At 45.3% G+C, this 10,793-nt stretch overlaps 2 non-coding genes across 2 annotated transcripts; one reads left to right on the top strand and one right to left on the bottom strand.

Annotated features, from left to right (window-relative positions):
- Nucleotides 1-3,210: 3,210 nt before the first annotated feature.
- On the top strand, nucleotides 3,211-3,348 carry LOC114814043. The gene has a single exon (XR_003761786.1). It is a non-coding gene; the product is annotated as a small nucleolar RNA SNORA7 (small nucleolar RNA).
- Nucleotides 3,349-7,509: 4,161 nt separating this feature from the next.
- Nucleotides 7,510-7,647, bottom strand: LOC114814051. Its single transcript, XR_003761794.1, has one exon. It is a non-coding gene; the product is annotated as a small nucleolar RNA SNORA7 (small nucleolar RNA).
- Nucleotides 7,648-10,793: the final 3,146 nt, after the last annotated feature.

Below are 10,793 nucleotides of genomic sequence, written 5' to 3'. Positions count from 1 at the left end.
TTTCCCTTTCCTGCTTTTTGTAGCACCTACCTTTCGATCTTGGATCACTCGTCCTGGAAGCGGCATGGTCTACTTGTTAAAGCACAGACCCGAGAGTCAGGAGGTCATGGGTTCTAATTCCGGCTCCGCCACGTCTCTGCTGTGTGGCCTGGGGAAAGTCACTTCACTTCTCTGGGCCTCAGTTACCTCATCTGTAAAATGGAGATCGAGACTGTAAGCCCCACTTGGGACCGGGACTGTGTCGAACCGGTTTGCCTTAGCCACCCAGCACTCAATACAGTGCCTGGCACACAGAAAGTACTTAACAAATATCATAATTATTTTTATTGATTATTATTACTCTTCTCACCTGGAGGCCACCTCCTCCGTGCCACGTTCAGCACCGGAACCGGAAAATCTGGTCTCTGCCTCGGGGTAGATAGTGATGGAAGCTGCAACGGGGGAGGCAGGAGAAGCAGTAAGAGGGTACAGGTCCGAACCAGCCGAGGTTGAGCGAGAAGAGACAGAAGGATTTGTGAAGGTCCAGTGAGGGGCACATGAGGGAGGGTGGTGGGATCTTTCAGCCTCTTCGTTAAGCCTCCCTGAAACTCTCCAATGCCACCTTTCTCATCGGCCTTCTGCTACCCTTCGGGGCAGCTTCCAGATGGGTATGGAGTATAAGAAATTTCTCATGCAACCCAAGGGATTTCTGACAGCCAACTTACATCCTGCCTCCGCTAATGTGGCATTCTGGGTAATTCTTCCCAGTCAGTTCACACATGGAAAACATCTCACCGTCCTCTTTGTGGTTTTCAAAAACCAAAACCAGGGATATAGAATGCAAGTTCCTTGAGGCTAGGGATCGTGCCATCTACCTCTATTGTACTCTCCCAAGTGCTTATTTAGTACACTACTCGGCCCAGTGTAGGTATTCAATAAATACCATTGTTTGATATATGTACACATATGTATATATCACATGTAATATATAATAATGCTTATATAATATATAATGAAGTGTGTATGTATATCTGTATAGTAATAATATTTGTTAATAATAATAACTGTGGTATTTGTTAAATGATTACTACGTGCCAGGCACTGCACTAAGCACTGGGGGGGGGAGAAATACAAGAAAACAATGTTGGACACAGTCCCTGTCCCACACTGGGCTCACAGTCTTAACCCCCATTGTATAGATGAGGTAACTGAGGCATAGAGAAGCGAAGTGACTTGTCCAAGATCAAACTGCAGACAAGAGGCAGGGCCGGGATTAGAATCCATGATTAGACTGTGCGCCCGTCAAAGGGCAGGGACTGTCTCTATCAGTTGCCGACTTGTACATTCCAAGCGCTTAGTACAGTGCTCTGCACATAGTAAGCGCTCAATAAATACTATTGAATGAATGAACTGCTGACTCCGAGGCCTGTGCTGTATCCACTAGGCCATGCTGCTTCTCATAAACACTATGTGCCAGGCCCTGTTCTAAGCACTGGGATTAGATTCAAGACAATCAGGTTGGACAAAGTACCTGTCCCACGTGGGGTTCACAGTCTTAACCCCTATTTTCCTGATGAGGAAACTGAGGCACAGAGAAGTTAAGTGACTTGCCCAAGGTCACACAACAGGTGAGTGGCGGACTTTGGATTAGAACCCAGATCCTTCCGACTCTCAGGCTTGTGCTCCATCCACTAGGCCACGCCGCTTCTCTATAATTTATTGCACACTCACTGCACTGCCTCTGAGCTGGGATTGGGAAACCGTAAACAAGGAGGGCAGAGGAAACAAAAACAAATCCTTAGAGATGGTGCAACTCTGATGAAAACCGGAAGTCAGCGGCTGAGATCGGACCTGCGTGGTGCACTGCCATCAAGAAGGGAGCGGCTGTCTTGGAGTAAAATCTCCCTCCGGAAAGAGAGAATAGGAGGCAAAAAAAGAAAACACTGCCAGGAGCTACAAACGTTAACTTCAACAATTTAACAAAAGACAAACCTCTCACGTGCCCACCGTGGCTACGACTGGCGATTCCACATCGACCTTTTAAGCCATCCGTGCACTTCACCTTCGGTGGCTTTTTCATATACAAAGGACAACTATGTAATGTGCATATACGAATGTATGTATGCACGTATATATGTGCTTATATATACACACATGCTTCACTACATTTACTCTCAGGTAGAGATGGGCAAAGTGCTGAATTAGATTGAACAAGGAAAGATGCTTAGATAATTGGATCCATTTCAATCTTGGTTTATGGAGAAGAGAATAGATTCTATTAACTCAAAGTAAAAATCAAATTTGATCCCAAAGGACTAACAGACATTAATATAAAAAAAGGAATATATGGGCCACAGGCAATTGTCTACGAGGAAGATACAGAGGCCATATTCTTCTTTCTTTTGTTGGAAAATGTTGCTGAAATTCCTTCCAGCCTTTTTGGTTTTTTGTCTTCATAGTCTGCATCTGGCTCTCGGTAACACGGGTGCCCCGTGCAGCCCCACGGTGTCTCATAAAACCAGCACATCAAGGTCGCACAGACACAATAGCTGAATTTATGAAACACACGTGAGCGTGTCACAGCAGGAGACTGGAAAGACTTGGAGCAGGGGGTTAGAAAGTCCTTTCCTCTATGATACCAGCCCAAATCGGGCTTCTCCTCAGACACTTGATAATACTTGGCCGTTTCCGGAAAATGGGTTAGTGGTCTTCAGTTGGTTCTTAGGGGGTGAGGGTTCTCCAGAGAAACTGCCCCCTCCCCCACCTCTCACCACTGCTTCTTTTTAGATAATATCGGCTGAAAAAGAAGAGGAAGCCCTCCCTTCGAGCCTTAATGAAGGCGCATCGCCTCCAAGAAGCCTTCCCTGCCTAAGCCCTCGTCACCTCTTCTCCCACTGTCTTCTGCTTCGTCTTGCCTTGCTCTCTTCATTCATCCCCCCCTCCCAGCCTTCTGGCACTTATGTATACATATATATAGATATCTAATTTATGTATTTATTTCAAATACGTTAATGTCTGTCTACCCCTCTAGACTGGGAGCTCATTGTGGGCAGGGAATGAGTCTGTTACTCTCCCAAGCATTTAGTACAGTGCTTTACACACAGTAAGTGCTCAAAACAGAGAGCAGAAGCCATACAGTTATATCACTGGAAGGGAAGATACCCTGTTCAGTCGACCACTCAAGAAAATTGAGCATCTCTCGGGGAGAAACACTTTCCTACACAGTAGGGTCTCCTCTTGGGTCACACCTGGAGAGTTTCCAGTACTCTACCAGTCATGACTACAGGAGGAAGAGTAAAACAGAGGCCTACTCATTCCATTCCTAGCTTGGGCAGCGGCTAGTGAGTGGAAGGCAATCTGCTTACAAGTCAAAACTCACCTGTGCTGGGCAGCAGCGGCGTGGAAGTCGAGAGCAGAGACTCTTCTACTGTGCGGGAGGAGGGAATGGTAAATCACTTCTGTATTTTTACCAAGAAAACTCTATGGATACGCTACCAGAACGATTGCAGATGAAAGTGGGGCGTTCTGGGAGAGATGTGTCTATGGCGTCGCTTTGGGTCGGACACGACTCAACAGCAAAAGACAATAAACAGTAGGGAGGGGAAAATGGAAAGAGGAAAAAGAGTAGGGAGAGTAAAACCCGTGATCCCTGCCCTTAAGGAGTACAATCTAATAGAGAAGACAGCATGGCCTAGTGGAAAGAGCCCCAAGACTGGGAGTCTGGGTTCTAGTCCCAGCCCTGCCACTGAGTCAATGGGCAAGTCACTTAACTTCCTTAGGCCTCAGTTTCCCCATCCATAATATGAAGATAGGTCAAAAGTCCTGTTTGGGATAGGGACTGTGTCCCTCACTTAGTGGAAAGAGCACGGATGTGGGTGCCAGAGGACCTGAATCCTAATCCCGGCTATGCCACTTGCCTGTTGGGAGATCTTGGAAAAGTCACTTAACTTCTCTGTATCTCCGTTTCCTCATCTGTAAAACGGGGATTCAATGCCTGTTCTCTCTCCTATTCTGTCGTGAGCCCCATGTCGGAAAAAGACTGTGTCCAACCTAATTAACTTGTATTTAGAAGAGTGCTTGAAACACAGTAAGTGCTTAATAACAACAACAATAATTATAATAGCAACCGTAATCCTAGTATCTTGGATCCACCCCATCTCTTCATACAATGCTTGGCTCAAAGTAAGTGCTTAATAAGTAGTAGCATTATTATTTTAGTAGGCAGGCATTCATAAAATGATTTACAGTTAGGAGGAAAAACAGAATTACAACTGGTAAACACAAGGGAATGGAAAAATGAATAAGCGAATAAATAATTGAGTATATAAATCAATACATACATATCTGCTACAGGTGGTTTTGAATATATGAGTATTGAGGTGGCTTATTAGATGTTATGACCTGTGAAGGAGGAAATTAAACGAGGAATACCTCTTGGAGAACGATTTTTGGAGAACTGTGGTCTGGCAGACTTGAAGGGAGAGGGAGGGCAGGTGTGAGCGGTGTAGCCTAGCGGACAGATTCATTCATTCAAAAGTATTTTTGGAGCACTTACTATGTGCAGAGCACTGTACTAAGCGCTTGGAATGTACAAATCGGTAACAGATAGAGACGGTCCCTGCCCTCTGACGGGCTTACAGTCTAACTGACCTGGGAGTCGGAGGAACTGGATTCTAATTCTGGCTCCGACACTTATCTGTTGTGTGACCTTAGGCAAGTCTCTTAACTTGTCTGTGCCTCACTTACCTCATCTGTTAAATGGGGATTATAACTGTGAGCCCTTTGTGGGACAAGGACTGTGTCCAACCCGATTATCTTGTATCTACACCAGTCCTTAGTACAGTGGCTGGCACATAGCTATCGCTTAGCATATATCCTTCAAAAAACAAAAAGGTTGGAGGATTTTCAGCAGGGGAGAGATGTGTGCTTAATGATATTTTAGGAAGACGGTGTCAGCCCCAGTGTGTAATGTAGAAGGAAAAAGGAAGATGCTAGAGAAGGGGAGAACAGTGAGAAAGCCAAGGAAGTAGGTTAGGCGGGAAAAGACCAGAACTCGACCCAGGTTAGGATTCATCCAGGGCTGGCTTCAGACTTTTGACTGTCCTGAAATAAGAAAATTTGCCACCTCCTTCCATTCCACACGATACCATCACTTCTCGCTGCAAGAAAACACACCGCACGCACACCATAACATACGTGCAGCAAAATGTAGAGAAGAGAAGCAGCGTGGCTCGAGAAACGGCGTGGCTCAGTGGAAAGAGCCCGGGCTTGGGAGTCAGAGGTCATGGGTTCTAATCCCGGCTCTGCCACTTGTCAGCTGTGTGACTTTGGGCAAGTCACTTCGCTTCTCGGCGCCTCAGTTATCTCATCTGTAAAATGGGGATTAAGACCGTGAGCCCCATGGGTTCTATCTGTTACCGAATTATACATTCCAAGCGCTTAGACAGTGCTCTGCACATAGTAAGCGCTCAATAAATACTATTGAATGAATGAATGAAAATGTAATGCCATTAAACAGAGTAGACTCACACTCCTGAATCTGAAGCATTTTCCTGCAGCGACACTGGACTCCACGGCTCTTGACCAAGATCCCCATTGACTCAAGACAGCTTCCATCTTGGTCTGGCACTTTCAAAAGTTTCGCCTGGCTTTCTGTAATAACAGTAACTGTGATATTTGCGATGTACTTACTGTGTGCTCAATACTCCCCTACAAACTGGGGTAGATACAGGACAATCAGATCAGATTCGGTCCCTGTCCCACATGGACCTTCCAGTCTAAGCAGGGGAGGGAAGAAAGGAATTTAATACCCATTTTACAGATGACAAACCTGAAGCACATCAGAGTTAAGTGACTTATCAAAGGTCACGGAACAGGAAAGTGACGAAGCCAGGATTAGAATCCACGTCTCCCATTCCTAATCCCATGCTCTTTCCACAAGGCCACACTCCATTTTCTCACAGGCTTCCCTTCCCTCCTCTCCCAAACCAGATAGTGCTGTAAGGCAACTTCTTCACTTGCTCTTGCTGCTTCGCTGTCTGGCCCTGCCTTAGACAAGAAGCTGCATTCATTAATTCTTTTAATCATATTTACTGAGCACTTACTATTTGCGGAGCACTGTACTAAGTGCTTGGGAGAGTACAATACCACGATAAGCAGACACATTCCCTGCCCATAACAGTTGCAGTTTTGGTTACCGGATACCTGTGCTGGTGCTTCTCCGTGAAGAGAGGCCGGGAGCCCCGAGACGACAGAAAATATCTGTAGAAAAGCAACACGCATTCAATTTTTTTAATGGTATTTGTTAAGCGCTTACTACATGCCAAGCACTGTTCCAAGTGCCGGGGTAGATACAAGGTAATCAGGTGGATCCACATGGGGCTCACAGTCTTAATCCCCATTTTACAGATGAGGAAAGTGAGGCACAGAGAAGTTAAATGACCTGCCCAAGGTCACCCAGCAGACAAGTGGCGGGGGCCGGGATTAGAACCCAAGATTAGAACCCATGACCCCTGATTCCCAAGCCCAGGCTCTTTCCACTAAGCCACGCTGCTTCTCAATCAGTTGAGACACAGTCCGAATCCCACTTAGGGCTCACGGTCTTAATTTCCATTTCACAGATGAGGTAACTGAAGTTCAGAGAAGTGAAGTGACTAGTCCAAGGTCATAAAGTAGGCAAGAGGCAGAGCCAGAATTAGAACTCGGGTCCTTCTGACTCCCAGGCCAACGCTCTATCCGTTAGACCATCCTGCTTCTCACTTTCACACACGGTCGCATCTGGAAGAAGAACCGGGGTTTTTTCAGGCAGTTCTCTCGGGGGGACGTGACATCAGGCCAAAGGATAGCATGCTGAAGTCAACCAACAGTGAAGGAATACCGAAATAAACTCATCCTTTCCAAGGACACAGGTTACACTAGGGTTCTTTTCACTGCCATCCTCCTTTATGACTCCATCTTACTCTGTGTTATGCCTTTAGACAACAAATTTGTTTCTCCTTCCATTTCTTCCTCCACTCAGCATTTGCTTCTTTTTTTTTTTTTTCTTGTTAAGCACTTATTATATGCCAGGCGCTAAGAGGGCTGGGATAGATACAAGTTGTACACAGTCCCTGCCCCTCATGGGGCTCATAATCTAAGTTGGAGGAAGGAGGATTTAAACCCCATTTTACAAATGAGTTATTTGAGGCACAAAGAAGTTAAGTAGTTAAGAGTGGTTAAGTGAGCCCATGACGATGATCATTATTACTATTATTATAATCTTCGCGCTTGTTTAGCACTTGCTATGTATGGTACTTCGTTAAGCACTGGGGTCTTTTGTTGTCTTATGCCGTCGAGTCACCTCCAACCATGGTGACGCTGTGGACACATCTCTCCCAGCAGGCCCCACCTCCACCTGCAATCGTTCTGGCAGTGTATTCGAGTTTTCTTGGTCAAAATACAGAAGTGGTTTACCACTGCTTTCTTCCGTGCACTAAATCAGAGTCTCCACTCTCAACTCTCTCCCATGCCGCTGCTGCCCAGCACAGGTGAGTTTGTACCAAATTGCCTTCCGCTCGCTAGTCACTGCCCAAGCTAGGAATGGAATGGATATGCCTCTGCTTGACTCTCCCTCCCACAGCCGAGACTGGCAGAGCACTGGAAACTCTCCAGTTGCGACCCTGAGAGGGGAGCACTGGGGTAGACACAAGTTAATCGGGTCAGACCCAGTCCCCGGCCCACATGGGACTCACAGTCTAAGTAGGAGGAAGAACGGGTATGGAATCCCGTTGTACAGATGATGCGACTGAGGCACAGAGAAGTTAAATGACTTGCCCAAGGTCACAAAAGGCAGAGCCAGGCTTTGAACCCAGGTCCTCTGACTCCCAGAATTGTGCTTTTCCAACTAGGCCACGCTGACTACACACTAAAGAAGGTAATCCATGAAGCGGAGCTTATTCCCCCTACTCCCGCATCTTGTCTTTGTGTTTAGTGCTGTGTGAGTGGAAGAAATCATTAAGGACGGCGAAGATAACCTTGCGCTGAATTGACTCTGTGAGCACTAAAATGAGCTGTTGCTTTTGCCCTGGAACAACATTCAGATTCGTTCATTCAACAGTATTTACTGAGCGCTTACCGTGTGCGGAGCACTGTACTAAGCGCTTGGAATGAACAAGTCGGCAACAGATAGAGACCGGTCCCTGCCGTTTGACGGGCTTACAGACTCTGGAAGCTTTTACATGTTAACCATTTGGAAAAAGCCCTATTTAATATGGTGCCCGTGAGACAGCGTGGCTTAGCGGAAAGAGCACGGGCTTGGGAGTCAGAGGAGGTGGGTTCTAATCCGCTGTCCCCGCTGTGTGACCTTGGGCAAGCCACTTAACTTCTCTGTGCCTCAGTTACCTCACCTGTAAAATGGGGATTAAGACTGTGAGCCCCACGTGGGACAACCTGATCACCTTGTATCCACCCCAGCACTTAGAACAGAGCGCTTAACAAATGTCATTAGTATTATTTTTACTATTAGTATAATACAAATGATTTCTAGGATGAAAAATGAACTGGAAACAATAATGGCCAGGACAAAAGAGGGTAGAAGGGAAAAGGAAGGCTTGTGGTGCTTTTCTTCAGCTCTCAGATGTTGCTGACCGTGATTTAACATGACATATTAAGGTGTCGTTTTGGTTCATAAGGTGCTCTGTAATTCAGCTGATGCTTGTGTGCCATGTGATGCCAGGTTACCATGGCAAACAGCACTTCTTTTTATTAGATACTTGACTGAATAGATACTGTACATAAAGCCCATGCAAGTGGATGTTATTGCTCCTCTCCTTCAGGATACATTTCAGTATAGCTGCGAACATATGTGCTGGGAAAGACAAGTTATGTGACCTCACCACCTTTATCCTCCACTTCTAAAAAATAACAATGATAATGAAACACATCAGACGATTTGTTTTACATACGTCTTTAAATTTTGTTTTTACCCAGTATAATGATACAAGGCAAACAAGGGAAAGCACCATGTCGTAGTGGGTGGAGCACGGGCCCGGGAGTCAGAAGGTCATGGGTTTTAATCCTAGCTCTGCCACCTATCTGCTGTGTGACCTCGGGCAAGTCACTTCACATCTCTGTGCCTCAGTTATCTCATCTATAAAATGGAGATCGAGACTGTGAGAACCACATGGGACAGGGACTGTGGCCAATTCAATTTGCCGGATCCTTTCCAGCATTTAGTACAGTGCCTGGCACATAGTAAGTGCTTAACAAATACCATCATCATTAGCATCAGTATTACTGAAATGGAAATAGAGGGGCTTATGATTCTGGTCTCAAAAATCTACCATAGAGGAAAGCAAGGACTATGCCAAAATAGTAGCCGCCTCTCCAATTGCTCTACTTTTGAAATCAAATAAACAGGTTTGGGGTTTTTTGGTGGGTTTTTTTTTTTTTTTTACAAGCAGTAGATTGAAACTCCCTGCGGAAAGGGATCACGTTCACCAACTCTATCGTACTCTCCCAAAGGCTTAATACTGCGCTCCGCACACCGTAAGCGCTTAATGCCTTCGACTGATTGATTCTATCAAAGGCTCATGTCTCCAAAAGACCCATGATCTGGTACTCCAAGGGAGTTGACACGCAAAGTTACAATTTCCAAAAGGATCCATTTAGCATCCTATTAATAAAAGAAGTCAGCATCACCATTATTAGATGCTCCACTGCTGTCTACACTGACCCCTTTGTGTAATTTCTGCACTGGGACATTTTGGGGAAGTATTTGAATAAATTGAGTCTACTCCCGAGAAATGATGGCGGCCATACCAAACCTGGGATGTGGTTGAGAAAAATGGGAAAGAAGAAATGAAACGCCTGCTTAAAAGCCATCCCCCAAAGAGCTATCATGGATTTATAAGTCTATCACTTTCCATGGCTAGAGTAGAGGCACCTATCATGTCAACAGGAATCTGATGAGGAGAGAAAGGATTTATTTTCTTCTAAGCTTATTTTTTTGGTCTATAAAATTAAAATTTAAAAATACCCTGAAATTGGTTTCTCAATTTGGGGTCAGTAAATTGCAAGTGTGTGCTATTTTTCCGAAACAACATCCCTTTCTGATTAGAGTCTGTTGGATTTCGCTCTTCATTTGCATTAAATTCCATTGACCTCATTTCCAGAAAGACACGAGAGCATTAGGAAATGACATAGCGATGGCTGATTCTAATTATAAAAGCTGCATATGGGAATAATAACCCACCACACACCTACCTGATCAAAGGGCCGGATTAGCTAACATTCGCGTCAGACACCTATGAGATCAACCTCTTTCTCACCGTCCCCCACACTGCCCCCCACCCCCACCCCCCATCCCCACACGCGCAATCCGCAACTAATTGTTTCCATTTGACGTGGCGCTGAACAGAAGCTCATAGTGCCCAAGCCGTCCACATTTTGGTTTAATTTAATGGGGTTCAGAGAGCTGGAACCTGTAGTGTACCAAACAAAGAGTTAACGGAAGATTTATTTGAAGCCTAGAAAATCCTGAAGGGTAAAGCTGGTATGAGTCCACACACCACGCAGTAAATATCTCCAGTGCAGCACAGATGAAAGGCCAGAGGGCATACAAACCTGAAGAAAAACAAACTCATAAAATTCCTAAAGAAGCATTTTTCTGACACAAAGAGTAATAAATGCATGCATTAGCCTACTGGGTAGACACTTGAGGTGATTCAAGGTGCTTATATGTTATTGGACTACCTTTATCCAAAATCCTACTGCTGGGATGAAAAATGACCTGTATACACACAGATTGGCTAAATCCACACAACAACATTAAGACA

This window comes from Ornithorhynchus anatinus, chromosome 8 (genome assembly GCF_004115215.2).
Source record: "Ornithorhynchus anatinus isolate Pmale09 chromosome 8, mOrnAna1.pri.v4, whole genome shotgun sequence".
In the NCBI taxonomy this organism is placed as follows: Eukaryota; Metazoa; Chordata; class Mammalia; order Monotremata; family Ornithorhynchidae; genus Ornithorhynchus; species Ornithorhynchus anatinus.
Note: the sequence above shows the minus strand (reverse complement) of the source record. Positions and strands in the feature narration are given on the sequence as shown.